The following is a 24,678-nucleotide window of genomic DNA, read 5'->3' on the forward strand; positions in this document are numbered from 1 at the left end:
AGGGAGAAGCAGGCTCCATGCTGGGAGCCTGACATGGGATTCAATCCGAGGTCTCCAGGATCAGGCCCTAGGCTGAAGGCGGTGCTAAACCTCTGAGCCACCTGGGCTGCCCTCTTGATGTTAATTTTTAAAACTGGTTACTTTACTTCATCTTTTATTGCTTTTAAGAGTTTTTCATTTATTTATTTATTTATAATAAATTTATTTTTTATTGGTGTTCACTTTACCTTTTAAGAGTTTTTCAATTGATCTTTGGAGTTTTCATATAATTAGCAAACAAATGACAATCCTAACTTATGTTCAGTATTTAATTTTGTATTTCTATTCCATATGTCACTGGATTTCTATTCCATATATCTATCATATCCTTTCATGGTATGATAATGAGCCCCCTTGCCATGTTTCTGACTTCAATGCGAATAATTGTGTTTCATTATAAAACAAGTTTCTGGATTGGGTATAAAATATATATTGTTAAATTATTCTAAATTCTTTTAAAGTTTTTAAGGAATGATGGCTGGATTTTACAAAATTCATTTCATTATCACCTGAAACACTCATACAGATTTTTTTTCTTCCTTGACTTATTAATATATTCTCAACCAAATGTATTATTATTGAATCATTCTTATATACATATACTATTGAATCTATTATTGAATCATTCCTATATACCATAATTCCTCTAAATTTTGCCATAGCATTTGTAACATAGTTCTGGGCTCTACTTGTATTTTATGTATTTTAATTTTACATTATATCCAAAAGGAGATTAACTTGTAGATTTCTCTTTTGTGTAACCAGCCTTTTACCTCATACAGAAGGATTACTAGTGAAAAAGCCTTGAGGGCAACCGCCTGAAATGGACTTAACAACAACAAAAAAACAATGCTCACAACACTGGTTTGTCTACTTTTGAGAAAATTTCCAACACTATACTTTTTATATTTTCTTTCCCACTTGAACTTGCAAGCTATTCCAAGTATTATGGATTTGCTTTTCTTTCTAATAAATACATGAACTTTCTTTCAGTGGCAAGCCGAGGCAGATGTTCAACCTTAACCCTTGTCATACACGAATCAGAACACTTAAAAACTCCTATTTCAGAAAATAAGGGAAGGACTGGGGAAAGGGTTCCCATCCCTCACTTCTGTCTCCAGTTCAACTGGGCTGGCCTTCTCACTGTTATTTACTTTCACCACTCTATTTGTGTTGTTGCACTTTGGTTAATGTTGTTTCCTTCAATTGTCTTTTTACATGTCATTCATCCCACTACCTACCCTTTAAAAGGCCATTTTAAATTCCTCTGGCTCCTTAATCTTACTAATCCAGCCCATTCAACCCAGCACAGCCTTTCTCTCGTCTGCTACATTTTGGCTGCACATTCTAGCCATAATCTCAAATTGTTTCAAGAATGCTACTTTTCTTTCTTAGGCTCTCTGTGGTTAGCTCCCTGAGGGCAAGGACCTTATCTTAAAATTTTGCTGTGCATTTTCCATTGTATTTAGCGCTGTGAGTAATTACATTCGGTGCATACTTGCAAGGCATATTTGACTGAACACATCCATCACAGTTATTCATTTAGTAAATGAGATAATGAAAAGTCAAGTGCTCGCCAAAGGTAAATCATTACTATTAATTCCCTCATTCATCATACATGTACAGCAGCCTCAGGGGGCTAGGGAACCCAGGATCGCAGTTTTAATTTCGCCTCAGATCTCACCATTTTGGAGGCAGCCATGAGGTTTAGATTCACCTGGGGCACAACACTATCAGCCCAGGACCCCATGTACCCCCAGGTACCCACCCTATCCAGAGTGGACCAGGTTCCCTTAGACCTCTGAGAATAAACCCAAACTTTTGAGACTCAGATGACAAGATAGTGTTTGCTCCTGAATTCAGGAAGACTTCCCTGCTCATTGTTGAAACCCAAATCCTTCTGTCTGCAGGAGGGGGGAATAGCTACCAGGACATAACTTTGCCAAGTGGCAATGTGTAGTCCTATACTATAGAAAAATGGATATTCTTTATTTTATTCGATTACGTCGAACCTTTCACTTAATTTTTTTTAACTTGAGGATGATCTTAGTTTCAGAGGACTTTTAACCTAAGAATTTACATACTTCCCCCCCTACAAAAAATAGGAGGATTTGGGTTTCCCCGAGGGCATATGGGGCTGACGAGCGCTGCCCGCACAGCTCTGCGGATGCGCCCAGAGCCTGCTTGCGCTGCCCCCCGCCGTTTGCACGCTGCTGCACTGCTGCACCGACCGGGCGCAGCGCTGCCCTCCCTTCCCTCTTCTCCTCGCCCCTGCAAAGCCCCAGTCCGCCCGGGGAGAATATGGAAACAAGGCTGGAGGCAAGGGAGGGCGAGCGGGGCGGGGCTATCTAGATTCACAGGGGAAGAGCAAGCAGTTAGACACTTTCCCCTCTTCCTCACACTCCCTAGGGCCCCAAAGTCCCGCTTCTGAAGTTGGAACGTGGGGGCGTGGGGGCGACCGGCTGCGTTTTCAACTTGGCCTGAAATTAGGAGTCCGCACTGCAGGGGGACAGGTACTTTGCAGCCCCGCGATCTGCCAGAGCGTCTGCTCGGCCACAACCCGAAAAGCGAGGCCCCGGGCACCGGTTGTCATGGGAACCGGGGCGCCGGTCTCCGCGGCGACCTCGTCCCCCGGGAGGGGGCGGAGCCGGAGGCCGGGAGGGCCAATGGGCGGAGGGGAGCGCCGGGAGGGGGCGGGCTTGAGTGACGGCAGCGGGGGCGGGGCCGGGGCTGCGCGGGGGCGGGGCCGGGGCTGCGGGGGGCGGGGCCGGGGCTGCGGGGGCGGGCGGGGCGGGCCGCGCGGCTGCCTGCGGCGCCGCGGGGGCTGTGCTAGTAGCTGCGGCGGCCGTGGTGCGGCGAGGGTCCCACGCCATGCTCGCGGCCCCCGGCGCCCGTCTCGCTGGCGCGCTGCGCTCGCTCGCCCCCCGCTCCGCCTCGGCCCGGTCGGCAGCGCTCGGAGCCCGCTGCAGGAGCTGAGCCGGCCCGCGCCGTCCCGCGCCGGAGGCTGTGGCTGCAGAGGCTCTGGGAGGCGCGCCGAGCGCGGGAGGGCGGAGAGGGTGCTCGGCGCTCCGGGGTCCGGCGGGCGGCGGGGGCCGCCGCGGAGGGGCGTTTCCGAGGCGAGGAGGAGAAGGAGATGCGGCTCCCCTTCCCCCCGTCCCCAGGCTCCTTCTTCGGCTCCCCCGGCGCACGCCCGCAGCAGCTCCGCGAAGCGGCGGTGGCCCTCGGCGCCCGAGGCTGCAGCCGGCGGCCCGCCCCGACGCCGCGTCCCCTCGGCCCTTGCTTCGCGCCGCAGTAGCAGGACCGGGTCTCCGGGAGACGGGGTAAGGACGGGAGCGGCCCGGGGCTCTGGCGTGCATCTGCAGAGGCGCAAAGCAAAGTGCACCGCGCTCCTTCTGCGCCTTCTCCCCGCCCCCCCCCCCCCCCCCCCCTGCTCGCTCAGCCTCTGCCCTGGGCCCCCGAGCCGGCTCCTCTGTGGCCCTGCGGGAGAACGAACTTCGCTTTGCTTTCCGTGGTGGGGTGGCCGGGATGGGGGAGGATGGGGGAGGATGGGATGAACCTCCATTGTGCATTAGGTGGATCCGCCTTCTCCGCGGAGGAAGGCCGGATTCCTGGGGGAGCCAGAGATTGGGAGGTAGCAGGGGGTGACCTCGCCCCGTCGTGCTGCTCCGGCTCTGCGCCGTGCGGGCCACGGGAGGGGATCCCGGAGTCTGTTTCTAATTTCTGTAAATGGCTGTGGACATGCTGTGGTCTAGAGGCCGCCCAGAAGAATGTGTGTGTGTGTAAGGGCTCAGAGCGGAGGGGGCGGGAAAGGAGGAAGACGGGCCGAGGGAGAGACGCTGCCTGATGCAAGCTCTTTTATTGCTTCTCTTCTCCTTGCCTCTGTTAAATCTCGCCACCCCCCTCCCACCCCGCCTTTGCTCTTTGCAGGATTCTTAGTACGGAAAGCTAAAGCTTGCTAAGGTCGAGTAAGTTCTTACAAAGTTTAATTGCCCCGTGTTGCGAATATACTGGAGAAGAGGGAATGGGGAGAAATATTGCCACTAAACTAGATTTGGAGCAATGCGGTGTTCATTGGCCTTCCCCGTATGATTGACACCTCCACGCAACTTGCAGCTAATCTCTTCCGCAGCCTTGTGTCCTGGTCGTTTAATTGCATCTTTGAAACAACAAACGCGGTGACTTCATAGGGAGCTGCCTGGAGCTGAGTTTACCTCTCAGAAAATGGGGCAATCGGGTTTGTTTTCAAGGCGGGGACCTGAACAAAATGTAGGACACCTGATCTGCGGTCTGAAGGGCCCTCGTAACTAGTTAGCAAGACTTAAACGTTTACATCTATAGACTTAACCAGAGGATGGGGAAATAAAGAAAAGCCGCTCTAATATGAAACAAGTGTTGGTATTTTCTCGAATTCGTGGTGACTTGGGTTAGCAGTGAAAAAACTTGCATCACGCTCACTGGCTGCTTGTGGTCGTGCTTTGATAAGCCTTGCTTCTCCTTTTAATATCAGCATTTTTTGTTAAGCTTATGCTTGTATTGATTCAAGTAAACTCAGAGGCGAACTAACTGCTCTATCGACCAATCCTAAATTTATTATACCTTTGCAGAATCACATTGTGTTCTAACTTTGATGTTCTAGAGGCTCTGTGGGAGTTTGTGTGGGGGAGAAGGTAGGATGGAAGCTGGAATTGAAGCTAGGAAAAATATCTCTGGTTAGTTATTAAGAAAAGATTAATTTGTAGTGACTTTGACTTTACAATTAGGGAGTTGTAAAGTTGCACTAGACTTTTACCATTACTTAAGGTTTGTCTTTTGAATTTACATTTGCCCCGCCAAAATGTTTACTTGGATGTAAGGCCTACTTAGTTTTCGGAGGGTGATTACTAGCTTCCAAAAATATTCATAAATAACTTTTCATGTCACGAGTAACACGTATTATTAAAAACCAATGCCAATTTAAGGGATGAATTTTGGCACTGTAATAGGGATCAGAAGTTGTAGAACTTAACATTATAATTTTCTGGAGGCCTCCCCCCAATGAAGGAAGGGAATGTGGGAATTGGCTAATCAGTTGTTTCTGGGTAGATCATAGGTATCATTCTTTAATGAATGGAGCTTATGTATTCTTTATTATTAAGAAAAAGCATGCCAAGTTCTTACCTTATTCCACTTTTAATAGGCCAAGGATTGGATGGGGGTGCATTGTAGCTTCACTTATAGCAATTGAACATATTTTTTCCAAGCTCATCCAATTGCCCAGCTCCACACATACTGAAGGAAAGGACTACTGGGGATGAGCTACTGCTACTGCTTCCTCTTTTTAAATAAGTATTTATGATTTTTAAAGAAATTAGGAAATTTTTTGTGGTATAATTAAATAGTAATTAATAGCATTTGAAATTGAAAAGAAACACTATCATACACCAAGCCAGTGCATTTAGGAGTTAATCTTGTCAATATATTCTTATTTTGGAATATGCTCTGGGAAGAAGTCTGTGCCATTAATTAGAACAGTGAGTTGAAGGTATTCTCCTTTCTAGCCTCTGATGGAAGTAAATGTGACTCGTGTTAATGTCACTTTACTTGGTAGGGGCCTTGTAAAGGAGAAAAGATACTGAGTCTCAGAAGGATTAGCGCTGATAGATAGGTAGGGTGTAGGGGTCTGTTGTTCTGGATTTATCCTTTTTTTTCCCTGTCTGAGAAACTTTCGTCTTTAATTTGAAAATTAAGATGGATTGAACAACTCAGGAACTGAGTTTTTAAAAGATTGCTTTTAATAGGTAAATTAATGTAAGACTTTCAGTGACCTAGGTTAAAATAAAAGTTCCACACTAAGTATAAATATGTCATATCAAAACTGTGGTCTGTAAACTGCTCTGTGAGGAGCAGTTTAATAATATTATTATTATTATTCCAATAATAAAGGGGGTTAAGTGAAAAAAATCCTTAAACCCCCTGTCTTATTCCTGTTTAGTGTTAGGCAGCTGTGAAGAAGCATCTTGTTCTATCCTGTCCGAAGAATGTGTGACTATATCTAATAGCTTATGAGGCAGTAGGAGACCAATTGTTTAAGTTCTTAGTATAAAAGGCAGATACTTCTAAATGGTCTAGTCTAGAGGCTGGTATAGATTTGAACCTTAGACAAACCTGTTTTTCCCAGGGTTTGCTATCAGCTACCTGGATAATACGGCAACAGGGCTGGTTAAGCACCTATTTTAGTGTGTTTGCCTTGTCCTGTGCTCCACCACTGAATCCTGTTCTTTCTTTTCCTTTTTTTTTTTTTTTTTTGTTTTGTTTGATTCCAGTGTGAAAATTGGCTGTAACAAATTTCCCTAGAGAGAATCTTTTTGCTGTAGAGTATGGACTGGATGTCTGATAAGCAGGTGTCCAATTCTAGAGAATATCTTTAAATTTACTTTCCTCAATCTGTAAATAAATTAATCATAACTACCTCCCAAGGTATGTTGAGGATGAAATTAAATGATATACACAAAATTGGCAAAGGCAAGTTGACACTCAATAGTTCATTTCGTTCCTTTCTAATCTCTTTTACATAATTGAATAACATACAGTGAAAACAAAAATTTATGATTGTATTTCTGAGTGTTTAGAATGTGTAGCTCATATATAGCCCTCAGGTGTTTTGATTTGAATTTGGGTGGTCCAAGGCCCTCTTTGCTTACCAGCAAAGAAATGTCTTTAGTTGCACACTGTGTCTATGCTTAATAAAGAGTTTTTCATTTTCTTTCAAGTTTAGTAATAATGAACTCTGGCTGCATGTTAGAATCACCAGGGTAGCTTTAAAAAGTTTTTATGCCCAGGACTCAACCCAAACCAATAAAGCCAGAAGCGTGGTGGGGGAAGAGACCCAGGCATCCATATTTTTGGAGCTCCCTCAGAAATTACAACTTGGAGCAAACTTGTGAACCAATATTCTAGTCCTCTCTAGAAGATGAGTATAGAAAATTTGTCCCCATAAATGCAGCAACGTTTTCATGTTATGTCATAGTTCTTTCCTCTTCATAAATCACAAAAATTAAAAAAAAAAACACTATGTCTTTTTTTTTTTTTTTTTTTTTTTTTTTTTTTAAAAACACTATGTCTTAGAAGCATCTATGTATCTGCTCATCTACAAGACTTTTACTATTTGAATCAGAATTTAGGGTACAAATTTACCCTCTACTTCCTTAGTGCTGCACTGTCCAATGCTGTAGTCCCAGACACATGTAGCTAAATTTACGTTAATTTCATTAGATGCAATTTAAGATTCAATTTCTCATTCCCACTAATCATATTTGAAGTGCTCAGTAGCCACTTGTGGCTAGTAGCTGCTATATTGGGCAGCTCAGATATGGAACCTTTCTGTAATCACAAAATTCTGTTATTACCTGAAGAGTTTTTAAAAATTTTTACCTTTTTATTATAGTATACTTGATATACTACCTAGAGGTTTTGAAATTTATATTCCATTTTCTCAACATCTGAAATGGGTGTGTATATTCATTTTCTTCAGATTTATACTTTAAAATATATACTTTTTGATAGTTTTTTCTAATGCAGAGAAATACCATATATTTGATGCTTATATTACATCTTTTCCCAATCTGCTATACCTAGTTATAAGTTTTTCCTTTTCAAAATTAACTGAGACGTGGAACTTCAATGTACTTGTGTGTATTATTTGTATCTGTATGCCCTGAATCTAACCAATGGCTTAATTTCTCGTGTACTACAACAGTTTCAAGTCAGGAAATAGAGAAAGTCATCATTTCCTTGCAAGTGTTGGAATTCGCTTCAAGGTTTTTCTATCTGGTGAAGGTGTTTTGGGGTTTTTTTTTCTTTTAATTATGAAGACTCTTAGTTGTCATATGATTGAATTTTCCATTAGAAAATGATCATATTAGTTCTAACATAAACATAACATGAGAGACTTTATTTTTTCCCACTAGGGAAAGCATCCCCTTCAACACAAAATGAGGTTCCTAAACAATTTGAGGTGGTTGGAAGCTAATAGATGTCATGAATTTTATTGGTGTTTACCATTTGTTAACTACTGTAGCACAGCTTAGAATAAACTGTACCATATGTATAGTCCCTCTGACTTGTATACCCTCTCCCCTAACATCTAAAATACCAGTTTTCTTTATTGGTTTAGGGTGTTCTGAGTAGACACGGAAACACATTATTTTAAATTAAAAGTATTTTTTTTCTATTGGTAGATGGTACTTTTTTTTTTTTTAACATAAACACATGCTTTTCTTTTTTTACCTACTCAGATCAGACAAGTTGCATCCAGAATAATGAGTTATTTTGTTGAAAGGATGCCTGATGGAATGTTTTGTGTACATTATCATTTTCATGTTTTGATGCTTTCCCACTTAGATCTAATGTAGCCTGTGGAACAAAAATGAAACTTACGTGTTGAATAACTTAAAGTTAGAATTTATATAACTTGGGAATGTGGTAGAAATATTCAAAGTTGGTGTTTTTGTTTGTTTGTTTTGGATTTTTTTGGAAGAAAGTAGAGCCTAGGCATTTTTTAAAAATAAGGGAACTCTTAAGAAATTTAGTTTCTCTCAGCACTGCTAAGTATTACACGTTTTTTTCTAGAAAAGTGTAATTTTTAAAATAAACATTTAAACTATTAAGAAATGATTGATTACATTAGGTCTTAGTGTGGTCAGATATCTCTTCTGGAGAAAATAATGTAATTCAGTTTTGAAGTAAAAAATAATCAGTATTTTGGTACAAGAATTTCCCTTATTGTAAGGTTCTGATTTATTCCCGCCTCAGTGTCTTTCATATTCTTGACCTGTCCTGAGATGTAATTTTATGAAATTATTTGAACATAGTATTAATTCACTCTTCACCCAGTCTGTTTTAATTTTATTCTGATGCTAGTATCTATACTTAAAGGTATGAGTGTCAGACAGTGTTTCAAATGTAATGTATTGCAGTTTTCTAAGTATTGTGTGAAAATCTACCAAAGCTAAAATAGATCCTTATAGCTGTACTTCATGAAAGCTAGAATAGGTGTTTTGTTCAAACAAAAAACAAAACAAAACCCTGATAATTAAAGTATATAAATATAGGGACACCTGGGTGGCTCAGCGGTTGAAAGTCTGCCTTTGGCTCAGGGCCTGATCCTGGATTCCCCGGGATCGAGTCCCATATCGGGTTCCTTGCATGGAACCTGCTTCTCCTCCCTCTGCCTATGTCTCTGCTCTTATTCTGTGTTTCTCATGAATAAATAAAATCTTAAAAAAAAAAAGTATATAAATATAATAGAAACTTTAATTCAGGAATGATCAATTATCAAGTCTGATAGATATAACTGTATTGCCGATATTTATCATTCAGCTCAGTTCAATCAGAACTTTGAAATTCTGACACTGCTTTGAGATGTATACAAATTACTAGCAAAAAGGAAATGTGCTATTACACAGTAGCAGGAATACTATTACTTCAGTTATAATTCAAGTCAACATACCCTCCACAACTCATATGATACAATTCTTAGAATGAAAAATCTAGACTGTATTCTCCATTATTAAAATTTAATAGGAATTTCCTTTAATCCTTAAATAAAAGGAAGCATCTTAGTGTGGCCACATAATATATCATTCTCATGGTGTAACTGATGAACACCATACTGAGTTATGTTTTTAAGTAAGATTACAACTGACTCTTTCTCAGTGTTTATGTTAATACATCAAGACTTCTAACTTCAAAGGAATTTTAAGATTGTATTGAGATACCACGGTTTAAATGAAAAATGAGTAATACTGTTCTTCCAACTAAATGGATAAAAAAAAAAACCACTGTTGGTGTCCCAAATTTGTCCAAGTTTCTTAACCTCATTGTACTTTAATTTCCTCATCTGCAAAATGAGGATAATAATCAGGACTCTTTTTTTTTTTTTTTTTTTTATGATAGTCCCAGAGAGAGAGAGAGGCAGAGACACAGGCAGAGGGAGAAGCAGGCTCCATGCACTGGGAGCCCGACGTGGGATTCGATCCCGGGTCTCCAGAATCGCGCCCTGGGCCAAAGACAGGCGCTAAACCGCTGCGCCACCCAGGGATCCCTAATCAGGACTCTTTTATGGGATTATTTTAAGGACAAAATGAGTTAATACATGTAAACACTTAGAGCAGTACCTAATGCAAAGTATGTATTTTATAAATATTAGCTGTTATTATTTTTGGTATACTGTGGTTTTTAACAGATTGGTTTTTTTTAACACTGGGTAAAAGTAATATGTGAACTTAAATGTGCTTTTTTGTCTGAGCTTGTAGCACTACTTTTTTCCTTGAGTTACATATTTCTTTCACTCATTACTTGCGCTTCTTGGTGTAGGTGATGTGTGCCTGATTTTTGGCCACTTTGTGGAACTTATAAAAATAAATGTCATTCTCTTCAAACTACCCATTTTTAGAACATCTCCTGTTTTGGAGTTAACGTAGCATGCTTTTTTGAATCTCCATTTTAGTGGCACACCTCTTTGAGAATAGATTTGATTCCTTTAAATAATAGATTTATTCTTGTTTTAGAAAGGGGAATGTTTAAGGAATATAATTTGAATTAAAATGAAAAGTGCTTATAAAGTAAAAGAAGTGATTTTTAAAATATGGCTCTAAATGTAATTAGAAAAGAGAGTCCTGGAAATGTTTCTGATATTATATTTGAGGACAAGGGTATGTATTTTTCTAAAGTATCTATTTTGAAGATAATCCTCTTAGATATATAAATTCTAGTACATTAAAAAATAAATTCTAGTATATTTAAATGTACATGTTCACAGTCTCACACAGTTATTAGCTAATACTGTAAATTTTTTAGAAATTGTTGCTGTGCTCCTGAGAGTGTTGTAGGGCATAGACTAAAATCGCTTAGAATGTATTTATGGGCATACTTCCCAACTAATACTATGAACACTTTTAGAACCTTTAATATGCTAGTATGCCTTATTAATCTCCCTTATTAATTAACTAAATTTCATTTATTTGTCAGCAAGTACAGATGTCTTGGCATCTCTCATAATAGGAGTGCTGATTTGAAGGACACCTGGGTGGCTCAGTGGTTGAGTGTCTGACTTCGGCTCAGGTCATGATCCCGGGATCCAGGGATTGAGTCCCGCATCAGGCTCCCTGTGGGGAGCCTGCTTCTCCCTCTGCCTATGTCTCTGCCCCTCTCTCTGTGTCTCTCATGAATAATTAAATAAAATCTTTGAAGAAAAAAAAAAAGGAGCGCTGATATGGGAAATGCTGCCTGAGATATTCTTTGTGTTTGCTCCATCCAAGACCACTGCAATGAATTATTTGTTCTGCTTTTTACAATTAGAAATTGCATTGGATTGCTAGTACAAGAGACCTAAATACTGTGTACAAGGTACAGTGGCCTAAAGAAGATAGGGATTTATTTTTCTCTGACATAATATTCCAGAGCAAGTATGGGAGTTTCAGGACATGGCAGTGAACTCAGATATCTTTTTTTCTTCTCCACATCCTAGTGCATGGCCTTCATCCTCAAGATGGTCTGTGGTCACAAAATGACTACCAGCATTCTATTCAAAATGTATTGTCTTTCCAGGCAGGCAGAATATGGAAGAAATGGGGAAAATGGCAAAAAAAGGTGTGCCTTTCAGATAAGTCAGATACTTTCAAAAAGTTTTTTTTGAAAGTCCTACCTAGTGACTTCTATTTATACTGGCCACCCCTACTTGCAAGGGAAGCAGGGAGTTCTAGTCTTTTGCTGGATAACTTGGCTATCCCAAAACTAATTAAGTAGAATAAATATTGAGGATTCAATTATTGTTGCCAGAGTTCTTAACAGCTGATCTCCATTTGTTTCCAGTTTAGTGGAATTTCGTTGTAGTATGCAAAGATAAATTATAGATCATATGCTAGGTTTTTTGGGGGATGGGAGGGAGCTTGGTTTTATTGACTTGCCAATTGATATTTAACCATAAATAATGTTAATGAAAGTGTCTTGACCTGGAAGATATTTAAGAAACGGGATTTATTCTCTGTGCAGGCTGGATCATGGCCATTAAAATTATTTGGTACTTTTATAGTTTGTATTGTTTGATACTTAATTTCTTGTAATAATATGTCTTCACACAATTTTTTTAAAAATTAGTATTTGACTTATCATTGACATTTTAAATTGAGTTATGGTTGACCTTTAGCAAAACAGAGTTAATGTATTCATTTTTTATAAGTTTTTAGCTTTTGTGGAAACTATAGGTTGTGTTATGATTTATTCACATTCAGACATACATTAGGAAGCAGTGTAGTAGAAAGAACACAGTTTAAATCTAGGTAATCTTTGATTTGCATTTAGCTCTTAGTAATTAGAGGCATTTGGGATAAGACATTTTTTTTTTAAGATTTATTTATTTATTCATGAGAGATTTATTTATTTATTTATTCATGAGAGATGCAGGCTGAGAGAGAGGCAGAGACATAGGCAGAGGGAGAAGCAGGCTCCTCACAGGAAGCCGGATGTGGGACTCCATCCCAGATCCCAGGATCACAACCTGAGCTGAAGGCAGGCACCCAACCACTGAGCCACCCAGGTGTCCCTGGGATAAGAAATTTAATCTTGGGGAAAAAAAATAAATTTAATCTTGGGTCTGATCTGTAAAATGGATATAGTAATACCTACCTCATAAGGTTTTGTGAATTTTATTCCTGAGTTATTACACGTACAAAATGATTGTGTCCAGTGAATCAGCTTACAAGAATTCTTTACCTTTTCACTTCCCGCTTCAGCTGTATATGTATTGGGGAAATACCAGCCAGAAATATGACTAATAATCATGAGACAAAAGTATGAGACAAAGCATTTATCATCTAAATTTTAGCCTCTCTAGTATATATTGTCTTGATTAGGTTATTGACTATGCCTTGGTTATCAGATTGTTTTTTTTTTAATGTAAGATGTTTTTATTTTATTATTTATTATTAAATTTATGATATTTATTATATTACTTATTGTTGTTTTTTTCTTAAAGATTTATTTATTTATTTTAGAGAGAGAGAAAGGGTGAGGGAGATAGAATCTCAAGCAGATTCCATGCTAAGTGAGGAGCCTGTTGCAGAGCTTGATCTCACAACCCAACATGACCTGAGCCAAAACCAAGGGTTGGGTGCCTGATTGCCCCACCCAGGTGCCTCTATGTAAGATCTTTATAGACATAGTAGCTACATATAGGTGGTGTTAAGGCTAAATTGATTGACATTTTAAAGGAAATAAAGTGAGCAAACCTGCCATATCCCTTTGAATATGTGGAAAATATGGAAATTGGTAGAAAAAAATACCTACAGGATTGAGTATAGTTAAAATAACCACAATTAAAAATGTTTTATAAGTAATATAAATTTATTTTGTTTTGAATGTCTTGGTTTTTGTCTAAATAAGTAAATTTACCCAGCTACCCAGGGGCACTGGGTAGCTCAGTCAGTTGAATGCCTTTGGCTCAGGTATAATCCCCGACCCACATAGGGCTTCTGCTCAGCCGAAGTCTGCTTCTCCTTCTGCTCTTCCCCTGCTGCTTGTGCTCTCTCTTTTTCTCTCTTGCTCATTCCCTCTCTCAAGTAAATAAATAAAATCTTACAAAAAAAAAAAAAAGTTATACAGCTGTAAAGTATTTGACTATTCTGTGTTCAGAATTTTTTTCTGTATTTTGAGAAATATTGAAAAATAAAAGGAAAATAGTTCCTATCAAAAACCTTAAAATAGGGGATCCCTGGGTGGCTCAGCGGTTTAGCTCCTGCCTTCAGCCCAGGGTGTAGTCCTGGAGACCCGGGATCGAGTCCCACATCGGGCTCCCTGCATGGAGCCTGCTCTTCCCTCTGCCTGTGTCTCTGCCTCTCTCTCTCTCTCTCTCTCTGTGTTTCTCATGAATAAATAAAATCTTAAAAAAAAAAAAAACTTAAAATCTAGGCTTAAAATGCAGACAGGAAACCCTTATATATATTAGAAAACAGTGAATAAGTACAAGAAAACTGTTAAGGAAGAAAGTGTGGCTTGATTCTATCAGAATTCATATAGGGGCTAGAGCCTGACACTATTTTGAAGATCTTCTTAGATGTCTGGGACTGAGCATGGTGTTATCAACAGAATAAAAGATTTGAGTGAGTAGATTCAGAAGAGGAGGTTTTTTAAGAAGCACTGAAGATGGCCTGTGAAAGTGAGGGAAGTATTGGGACAGGGAAGGAAGTATCTAAAGAGTAAAAGAGCTGGGGAAGTGCAATGCTAAAGAAGTGCATTTAGGAAGGTCTGTCAGGGAATATACGACCTTTTGGTGCCAAGGTGCCAGATGCCACAGGGAGCCAAAGAAAGATGACTGAAGAAAAGTAGAAGAAAAAGAATGGTATGATCAATAGAATGTTATTACCTTCAAAAGCAGCACTTTACTGATAAGGAGGGGAATAGGAAGGAAATTGAAATGGAGGATAGCATTTGGTGGCAAAACAGGTGATATTTGGATGATCTAGAAGATTTCATAGGTCAGAAAAAAAATATTTTTAAGACATGATGGTAAAATGACAGATTCTAAAGGAAGTGATACCAGAAAAAGTGAAACAGTAATTTCCTTTTGTGAGGCTCTGGATGGGAAGGAATGAGCCCTAGGTAGAATTGTTAGCATTAGTCACAGGAGAGCAACTTTTCTGTAAGGTTGAAGGCAAAGCTATGAAGACAGATGTAGGCCTGTTGATGCATAGACACGAAAATAAGGTGGTGTAGGAGAATTCACACTTAATGCTATTATCTTAAGAAAGTGCTGTCAGAAGGGGCAAGATTACCTGCTTTTAAGTATGATTTTTGGGTAGTGGTGAAGAATATGAAGTTTGAGGAGAGAGGCAAAGTTCAGATAGAAATCATCATTGCTGGGAAAGTAATGGGATATTGATAAAATATTTATAGGCCAGGGCACCTGGGTGTTTCAGTGGTTGAACGTCTGCCTTCAGCTCAGGGCATGATCCTGGGGTCCTGGGATTGAATCCAGCATCAGGCTCCCCACAGGGAGCCTGCTTTTCCCCCTGCCTGTGTCTCTGCCTCTCTCTCTATGTCTCTCATGGATAAATAAATAAAATCTTTTTAAAAAAAGGATTTAGGGATCCCTGGGTGGCGCAGCGGTTTGGTGCCTGCCTTTGGCCCAGGGCGCGATCCTGGAGACCCGGGATCGAATCCCACATCAGGCTCCCAGTGCATGGAGCCTGCTTCTCCCTCTGCCTATGTCTCTGCCTTCTCTCTCTCTCTCTCTCTCTCTCTGTGACTATCATAAATAAATAAAAAATTAAAAAAAAAAGGATTTATAGGCCCTGTCTTTTTAAAGTTGAATAATTTGAACAGTGATTGCCTAAATCCACATTGACAGAAAATGGAAAGTAAGTATAAGGATTATTGCATGGTCAAATAGAATATGAAGCCTAGAATAATGAGGAAACTTCACTGAAGCTAGGAGGAGGATTGTGTCAAATGGGAAGTAATTTTTCTTATTTCTTACTGAGCTAAGTCAACTATGGATGGAAATATATTTATCATTTGTTGCTATCTACCACTTTAACAAGACAAGCTGACAAAAGATCTTGACTTTAAAGTATGTTTGATGTTCAATTGAAAATGCTTTGTAGTTTAGTTAGTGCTTGGTTCATTTAATCTGGGATTGGGAATTATATTTATAACATTTTTTTTTTAAGATTTTATTTATTTATTCATGAGAGACACAGGCAGAGGGAGAAGCTGGTTCCATGCAGGGAACCCGACCTGGGACTCGATACCAGGTCTCTAGGATCACGCCCCGGGCCAAAGGCGCTAAACCGCTGAGCCACCTGGGCTGCCTGGGAATTATGTTTAAAATTAGCTATCTAAACTATAAATTCAGAAAAAGTGTTTAAAATAAAAGTCTCATGCACCTGAGTAGCTCAGTTGTTTAAGCGCCTGCCTTTGGCTCAGGTCATGATCCTGGGGTCCTGGGACTGAGTCCCGCATTGGGTTCCCTGCTTGGTGAGAAAGTCTTTTTCTCCCTCTACCCCTTCCCCTTGCCTCGTGTTCTCTTTCTCTCTCTCAAATAAATAAATAAAATCTTAAAAAAATAAATAAAAATAAATAAGATCTCATCCTGTTTAGTGTTCTGCTATAGTAGTTGGGTTATTTGCCACTAGTGTGACTTTCCTGTCTTTTTTTTTTTTTTTTTTTTTAAGATTTTATTTATTTATTCATGAGAGAGAGAGAGAGAGGCAGAGGGAGAAGCAGGCTCCATGCAGGGAATCTGATGTGGGACTCGATCCTGTGACTCCAGGATCACATCCTGGGCTGAAGGCAGGCGCTAAACTGCTGAGCCACTTAGGGATCCCCTCCTGTCAGCTTTTATACTTAATTATTATGATTATAGTTATCAGTAGGATTCAAAACTTAAAATTAATTGGGAATGTTGTCTGCAAATTGCCTTTGCCACAAAAGATTTTTTAATCCTCTTCTTAGAAGTTAGCATTATACTTGGCAGATAGCAACTCCTAAAACGTTTTGAAATAAACCCTTCTTTCCATTTTTAATTCAGATAAATGTTTTATCTACTATATCAAATGTGATATAGAAGTATAATTTAAAAATATATTTTGTATTTTACCAACTCAGGACTGGCTTCATTCTTTAATTTCTGAAAAACATAATACTAAATCTCTTGGCTATTTACAAATAGTTGGTGGATTGCCTAAAGTCACTTAGTTGATTGTTAAGTAATAACAAAAGTCAATGTAGGCCTGTAAAAATAGTATCTTATCTGGCTAAGTGGCCTAACGGATTGTCATTATCTTGACTAATAAAGTGTGCATAGTGGTGGCTGGTGCACTTTCCTTTTCTACTGCTTTTTTATATTACCAAATAGCTATAAGGGAAACAAAAACCTAGGAAAATTAATGTCACTCTAGCTTATAAATTACTCCCACTTCACTTAGCATCCTTTAAGTATATTTGACCTTTCATCATGTGAAAAAGAATTTATTGTGTCTGAAGAAAAAGTTTTTAAAAAAAATATTTATTTATTTGAGAGCGAGAGAGAGAGCATGAGTGGAAGGAGAGGGAGAAGCAGACTCTCCACTGAGCAGGGAGCCTGATGCGGTGCTGGACGCCAGGACCCTGAGATCACGACCTGAGCAGATGCTTAACTGATTGAATCACCTAGGCACCTTAAAAGGAGAAATATTTTAATGGTATGTTGTATAAACAGTGAAATTCATTTCTTATGATTCCATTAAAACTATTATTTAACCTTTAAAAATTATTTAAATCCTCTTTTACTATCGTAATGAGGGACTTTACAAAAATTTTCATATCTCTATATTTTGACAATTAGCTTTTTAGACTGAACAGTATTTTAAAACTTAACTGCATAATATAGCAATTTGTAAATATGCATCTGTGCCATCATAATCTGTAGATTAAGCCAATAATTTACACACAGATCATATATATATATGATGTCTTTGAAACCACCAAAACATAGAAAACTGGAAACACTTAAATGACATAATGCTGTTTGTGTATTTACTACATGCTAGGCATAACTATCTTAAGAATCAGATGCATAGAATATTATTTATTTTTATAACAATCCTGTGAGATGGATGCTATTATTCTTATGTTATAGATGAGAAAATTAAGGCTTAGAGAGACTTAATGAGTTGTCCTAGGTCACACTGCTAGCTAGCTGGTAGTGGAACGGGGATTTTGAATCTGTTTGGCTCGAATTAATGATCTTACCTAGCTTCTCATGTGAGTCGTATCTTTTAAAATGAACAATATCAAGGAAGGGCAAGAAATTACCTCAGTTTGCATAGAAAATGTGTAGGAGAACTCCATTGTCTATTTTGGAATTTAAATTTATGAAATTGTTCATGAGCTTTTTAACAGTCATTCCTGGAATGGTAGTGTATTTTCCTTTCAGCTTTCTTTCCCTGGGGTCTCCTTCTAACCTGTGGTCTTCGTAGCAATCAAGTTCCTATAAACTGTTGAGTAAAGTAAAAATAATGAAGTGTCTTTTTGGGGCACCTGAGTGGCTCAGGTCAGAATCTCAGGGTCTTGGGATGAAGCCCCGCATCCGGCTCCCTGCTAGTTGGGAAGCTTCTCCCTCTGCCTCTCCTCCTGCTGTTCTCTCTCTGTCAAATAAAAAAATAAAATCTTAAAAAAAATAAAGTGTCCTTTTGAAAATCTTTTTTTTTTTTTTTTTTAAGATTTTATTTATTTATTCATGAGGGACACAGAGAGAGACACAGACACAGGCAGAGGGAGAAGCAGGCTCCATGCAGGGAGCTTGACGTGGGACTTGATCCTGGGTCTCCCGGATCACACCCTGGGCCAAAGGTGGCACTAATTTGCTGAGCCACTTGGGCTGCCCCTTGAAAATCTTTTAAAAATGTTTAAATGCTCATCACAGCATTTTTGTTATAGTATAAAATTGGAAACAACGTAAGTAGCTTACAGAGGAGGAATGAATTATTCTGAATTCTTACAATGGAATTTTGTGATCATCAAAAATTCAGTTAAAAAAGAGGTTGTTTATAACATGGAAATATGTTGGGATGCCAGGATAGCTCAGTGGTTGAGCGTCTGCCTTCAGCTCAGGGCATGATCCCAGGTCCAAGGATCAAATCACACATTGGGCTCCCTGTGAGGAGCCGGTTTCTCCCTCTGCCTATTTCTCTCCCTCTCTCTCTGTGTCTCTCATGAATAAATAAATAAAATCTTTAAAAAACAGTCAAACAAACAAAGGTCATGGAAATATGTTAAATAGAAAAAAGATAAAACATAGTAAAGCATGATTAAAACCATAGTTTTTATTTTGCTTTATTTTTATGAAAACTTTCATTTTTTTCTTACATAATTTAGAGAATGTGCATTGCTCATTAAATGAAAATAGAGAAGCTAGTCTTATGTATTTAAAATTAGTAGAAATTGTTTTTAAATGTATTTAACATTATCTTTAATTATAGTCTGATTAACATAAATCTTTAATTATAGTCTGATTTAAAATAAAACACCTTTTTTGAGATATAATTTTATTTAATTTCATATATGTTTTAAAGTATTTAAATTCCAGTTGGTTAATATATAGTGTTATATTAGTTTCAGGTGTACAATATGAGTCAACACAGACAATACCGAGTGCTCATCACAAGTGCACTCCTTAATCCCAGTCACCCATTCAGCCCATCCCCCATCCCCTTCCACTCTGGTAACCATGAGTTTGTTCTCTATAATTAAGAGTCTGGTTCTTGGTTTGCCTCTCTCTTTTTCTCCCCCTCCGAAGACTCGTCTTTGTTGTTGTTATTGTTGTTACTCAAATTCCACACAAGAGTAAAATCATATGGTTTTTGTCTTTCTCCGACTCACTCATTTAGCATTATACTCTAGCTCCATCCATGTTGCAAATGACAAGATTTCATTTTTTTTATGGCTTATATTCCAGTGTGTGTCTGTGTGTGTGTATTTGTGTGTTTATCTGTTCATCAGTCGATGGACACTTGGGCTGTTTCCATAATTAGGCTGTTATAGATAATGCTGCTATAAACATCAGAGTACATGTATCCTTTTGAATTAGTAGTTTTGTATTCTTTGGGTAAATACAAAAAGAATACAAATATGAAAGCTTTAATTTTAGAAAAGACCAGAAAGAACCAAAAATATCTAAATGGTGATATGTAAGGGAAAACCAACCTGTTTTAAGAGTTGAAAGGTCAGATTTTGAAGTGCTATGACATAAAGAATTGTTTTGTTGAGAAACAGATTATATTTTACGTGAAATTTTTTTTAATATTGAAAAGGCTTACTTATTATAATGCATCATATTCTTTTAGCCAATGCTTTAGACAATTAGAAGATGTACTTGAGGGTTAGGTTATTGATTTACAAGGATGTTTAGATAATAACATACACACTTATAAAGTATACTGTTTCATGTAGTAAAAGTTTAATTCCTCAAAGCAGCCTTAAGGTAGATACTACTATTATCTTCATTTTTACGAGTAAGGAAACTGAGATAGAGATTTGCCCAAAGTAATATAGACAGTTAAATGGGAGAGGCAGCATTATGACTCTTGTCAGTCTGGTCCCTTAAGCCTGTTTACATTTTAATAGTGAGAATTATTTATAACCTTTAGTTCAGGGTTAGAAGTAATGATCTTATTAAGGTATGGTGATTAAGAATCTTTGACCAACTCTCTATTCCATTCTTAGTGCATTTAAAAATTGTCTTTTGGTTTAGTTGACAGCTGTTATTTACAGAGCCCCAAACTGTTGGTGACTGCTAACAAAGTTTCTTTTCTTCTCCTCTGAATCAGCTCTTTCAGTAGGCCTACATGCTTTCTTTGTGGTGGTGTAAAAAGTATCTGATAGGAGAGCTCCAAAAGTTTCTAAACTTTAGTTTATCATGTGGTTTTAAATCATTCACAATATAATTGGCTGACACATTCTTTTTTAGAGAAGTGGAGTTTGTATCCAGAAGTCTTTTGAGACAGAAAGTTAAAATCACTTATTAACCATTTCCCATAACTTCTTTCACATATATATTTTTCTTTTTACTATTTTTTTTTTTGCACTTAAAAGTTGTATACTGTTCTCATGCAAATAATTTCAGTGATCATGTAGTTCTTTTGTTAAGTAAAGTTTTGTTGCCCTGTGAAGGAAATGAGTTGTACAGACTTGAATTTCATTATAGCAGGTAAAGATTGCTTTTAAAACATACATATTGTCATCTTTCTATTCCTATCTCCAGGTCCCTTCCCTGTCCCTTCATTTTCAGTAATGCCTCCAAAGCCAGGAGGAAACATTAATGAATGATGTGCCAAACTGATATTTTAGTTTTTCTTAATGTGAAACATGTACCATTTTAATATGCTAAAAATCTATTTGATTTTGAAAAGAATTTTTACAAATAAAGTTTTCCTTTTTTATATAATAGTATGCTCCATTTTTCTGCTTTTCTTTTTTTTCATCAACCACTTCTCATACTTTTGACCTGTTAATCCTCATTTTTTATTAGTAGTTAAAAATTTGTTATAGTAAAGCAAACTTGAATGTCTTATCACTAGTAATGTTGTTTTGTTTAAGTTGGAAATTTTCTTTTAACTGAGGTTGATAAATATTGGGTACAGCTGAAGGATCATTCTACAGTTGGAAGTGGAAGTTAGACCCCTATTTCAGTTCTCTTAAAAAGTGCTGAGGTACAAGGAAACCCCAATATATAGACATTTTTGGAGTATAGAAATTTGAGGTATAGCACTTATTTAAAAACATGCTTGTTTATCTACTTTTCTTGGTGGAGGCATGAATACTGAAGACTAAATACAGAGTTGCTTTTATTGTGTACCTAAAGTTCACATTTTTTTCCTGCTTAAGTAGAGTGTATTGGGAGGAAATTATACCAGAGCATAATTTTTCAGTAACATTGTTTTAGCTCTTTTTAATTTATTTCCTTTTATGTGTACCTTTTGAAACATAGGCTAAAGGTAGGGTGGATTGTGGTTTCCAAATGTGAGCTATGTCTGAATTTGTTAAAATGAATTTGTTGAAAATATGAATTAATGAATTTGTTAAAAATATGAATTTGTTAAAAATAAACTTTTTGGGAAACCTCCTAGACCCCCAGGAACCTACGGTTTAAAAGTGTGCCCCAGGTGCAGCTTTCCTACAATTGGTAGAAAATAATACTCAAAAAAAAAGAAAATAAGTACTCTTTTCAATGTATCTTTCTGGGAGTCCTATCTCCCTTTCAAAAAAAAAAAAATAGTAATGCTTTTATATGTTTGTTTTCTAAGTTAAAAAAAGTGGGTTAATTTTGGACATTATTATACATACCTCCAATTAGATGACCTAAATACCTAAAAAGGCAAGAAAGTCCAGGGGTGGTTTAGGGAGAGGGGAAAGCAGTGGTGATGGAAACTGACACTGTAGTGAACTAAAGGGCTCAGAATCTAGCTAAAGGAGACATCTGCTACCCATCTTGAGTGCTACCACATCTTTTTCCCCAAGATTTTTATATGAAATGTTTCTGATTCATGAATCTTCCAATTTATAATTATTGGCCACCAAATAACACAAAATAACACTTTTGTAGAATATGTGTAGCCATTACTCCATCGGTGGTATACAACATGCCTGCAGGCCAAATAAAGCCCATAGGCCACAGGTGTAAATTCCCTGTAGGAATTAGCTTAACTACCTTACACTTGCATGAACTTGCCGTATTTGGTTTTGACATTTATTAAGGGATAATCATAATGCTTCCAACTATCTGCTTTGATTAATATTTTACCTTGGCATATTAGGTAAACATTGGATTTTTGTGTAGGAAGAAAGAAAAGAAAAGAAAAAGACTATTTTCTAAAATAAATAGAAGACAAAGTCTGATGTGGAAACATATTAGAGATTTTTGGTTTCTGTGATTTTTCTTAGAAAAGTTTTATTTTCAATCCCTTCTCAAGGTCTGCAATTCTTCCTTTTTCCTGCCTCCACTTTGAGTATCTCCCTGCTCCTCCCATGAATGTTCTTTTCATTTGCAAACATTATAAAAGAAGAAAAATCCTTCTTACAGAAACTCTGTAGAATGAAAATCACTTTGTGACTTACTTAGCTGCACAAACTTCTAGACATTCTTCCCCATACCATTAAAATTCCTTAGCCTTAGTACTATTTCTTTGAAATGTGCTTTTAAACAGAAGAATGACTGCCTTTAAGGCAGTTAGTGAAAAGACCCACACAGAAACAATCTAAAGAGTCAGCCTCATAACCATGTAAGATTTGACCTCAATCCATCAGGGATGATTGAACTGAGATGCCATTTACAATGGTTCAGTACAGAGAAATAAACATAATAAGCTAGTGAAACTTAGACTTCTAGCCAAGAAAGAATAACAGGGATGGATGAGGCTTACCCTCTTGCTGACGACAAAAAAAAAGATGCACAAAATTTGTGAAACAATTTTTAAGACGTTGGGCATCAAATAGTGATATTCCTGAAAGATGGAAACAAGGTGAGCCTTATTATTGCTCAGCTTACTATCTTGAGAGAGTTTCTGGGCTGTGGTACAAGATATGGGAAGCCAGTAGAGAATGGTAACCTCCTTGGATTCAGGAGTTGTTGCTGAAAAGACTAGGAAAACTGAGCAGCTAGAATTAACAGAGCAAGGGAGGGGGAAGAGCAGCACAGAGAGAGAACCCCAAAGACCAACAGAGGGTCTCCTTCAAGTATTCAGCTGGGTACCTAAAAGGAAAGGTATGTGAGGAAACTTCCTGCATGGAGAAGAACTACACAAAATAATTAGAGGAAAGAGTACTTGTGTATTCCAGTAGGGTCAGGAATATTCCCTGTTCCCACAAAGTAGACTGGAAAACCTCAAGATTCATGGGGTACTAGGCGGAGTGCACAAAATAATCATGTTCCAGTAGTGAGGAATAATTAGACCTAGACTGAGTGTTACTATGGACCAGCCTAACAAATCTTAAAAGCTATACCCAAAAGGATCAAATTTCTAAGTTTTCAAGTAATTTAACTTCATTCCTGAGCAAACTCATGAATATTTATAAACATATTCAGCATCCAATGAAGAATTTCCAGGCATGCAAAGAAGCAGGAAAATAAGACCCATAAGGAGAAGATAAATCATTTAAACTGACTCTAAACTGATACAGAAGTTAGAATCAGCAGATAAGTGCATTAAAATAGTTTTTTTTAGTAATAGTTCCATATGTACAAAAGTTTAGTAGGAACACGATGAACTTCTAAAGATGAAGACTATAATGTCTGAGATGAAAAATATAGAGGGGATGGGATTAATGGCAGATTGAGCTTGGTAAAAGGAAATATTAGTGAACTTGAAGACACACCAGTATAAATGATTCAAAATGAAACACATAAAGAAAAGAATTTTAAAATGAACAGAACATCTATGATTTGGGATAACTTCAGGTGACCCACTATACATGAAATTTTGATCCCTAAAAGAGAAGAGAAAGAAGACCTGATGAAAAAAAAATCTAATTAATAATGGCTGAAACTTTTCCAGATTTTATGAAAGCTGTAAACAGATTCAGAATCTCAACGAACACCAGCATGAAAATTTTCCAAGGCACATCATATTCAAATTGTTCAAAATCTGTGGTAAGGAGAAAATCTTAAAGTTAGCCAAAGAAAAAATAAGGATGAGAGTATATTTCTTGTCAGAAATAATGCAAGCAAGAATACAGTACATCAGCATCTTTACGGAAACTGTCAACCTGGATCTCTGCCCAATGAAAATCTTTCAAAAATGAGGTGAAATAAAGACTTTTTCAGAGATGTAATAGCTGAAAGAATTCATCACTCACAGATCTGCTTTATAAGAAATGAAGTCCTTTAGACAAATGAGAAGTGATACCAAATGGATCTACACAGTCAACTGAAGAACACTGGAAGTGCAAACTACATTCATGATATATACCCTATTTTTCTTATTTAAGTGTCTTCATTATTTTTTTTTTTAAGATTTTATTTATTCATGAGAGATACAGAGAGAAAGAGATGCAGAGACACAGGCAGAGGGAGAAGCAGGCTCCACGTAGGGAGCCCGATGTGGGACTCAATCCTGGGTCTCCAGGATC

At 38.0% G+C, this 24,678-nt stretch overlaps 1 protein-coding gene and 1 long non-coding RNA gene across 15 annotated transcripts in view; one reads left to right on the plus strand and one right to left on the minus strand.

Moving 5' to 3' along the window:
- Positions 1–2,690, minus strand: part of LOC118353071 (uncharacterized) — a 41,341-nt gene extending 38,651 nt beyond the window's left edge. For both annotated transcript variants that reach the window (XR_004811271.2, XR_007407806.1), the window contains exon 1: positions 2,557–2,690. This is a non-coding gene — a long non-coding RNA (uncharacterized LOC118353071). The remainder of the gene's footprint in view (positions 1–2,556) is intronic.
- Positions 2,691–2,865: 175 nt separating this feature from the next.
- PTPN13 (protein tyrosine phosphatase non-receptor type 13) overlaps positions 2,866–24,678 on the plus strand; it is a 203,224-nt gene continuing 181,411 nt past the window's right edge. For 5 of the 13 annotated variants that reach the window (XM_035709561.2, XM_035709560.2, XM_035709562.2 and 2 more), the window contains exon 1: positions 2,868–3,359. The gene's annotated coding sequence lies outside the window, so the exon portion shown is untranslated. Of the gene's footprint in view, positions 3,360–24,678 lie in introns of all 13 variants that reach the window. The other 8 variants (XM_025425416.3, XM_049105087.1, XM_025425430.3 and 5 more) reach the window with 3 other exon arrangements.

This window comes from Canis lupus, chromosome 32 (assembly GCF_003254725.2).
Source record: "Canis lupus dingo isolate Sandy chromosome 32, ASM325472v2, whole genome shotgun sequence".
In the NCBI taxonomy this organism is placed as follows: domain Eukaryota; kingdom Metazoa; phylum Chordata; class Mammalia; order Carnivora; family Canidae; genus Canis; species Canis lupus.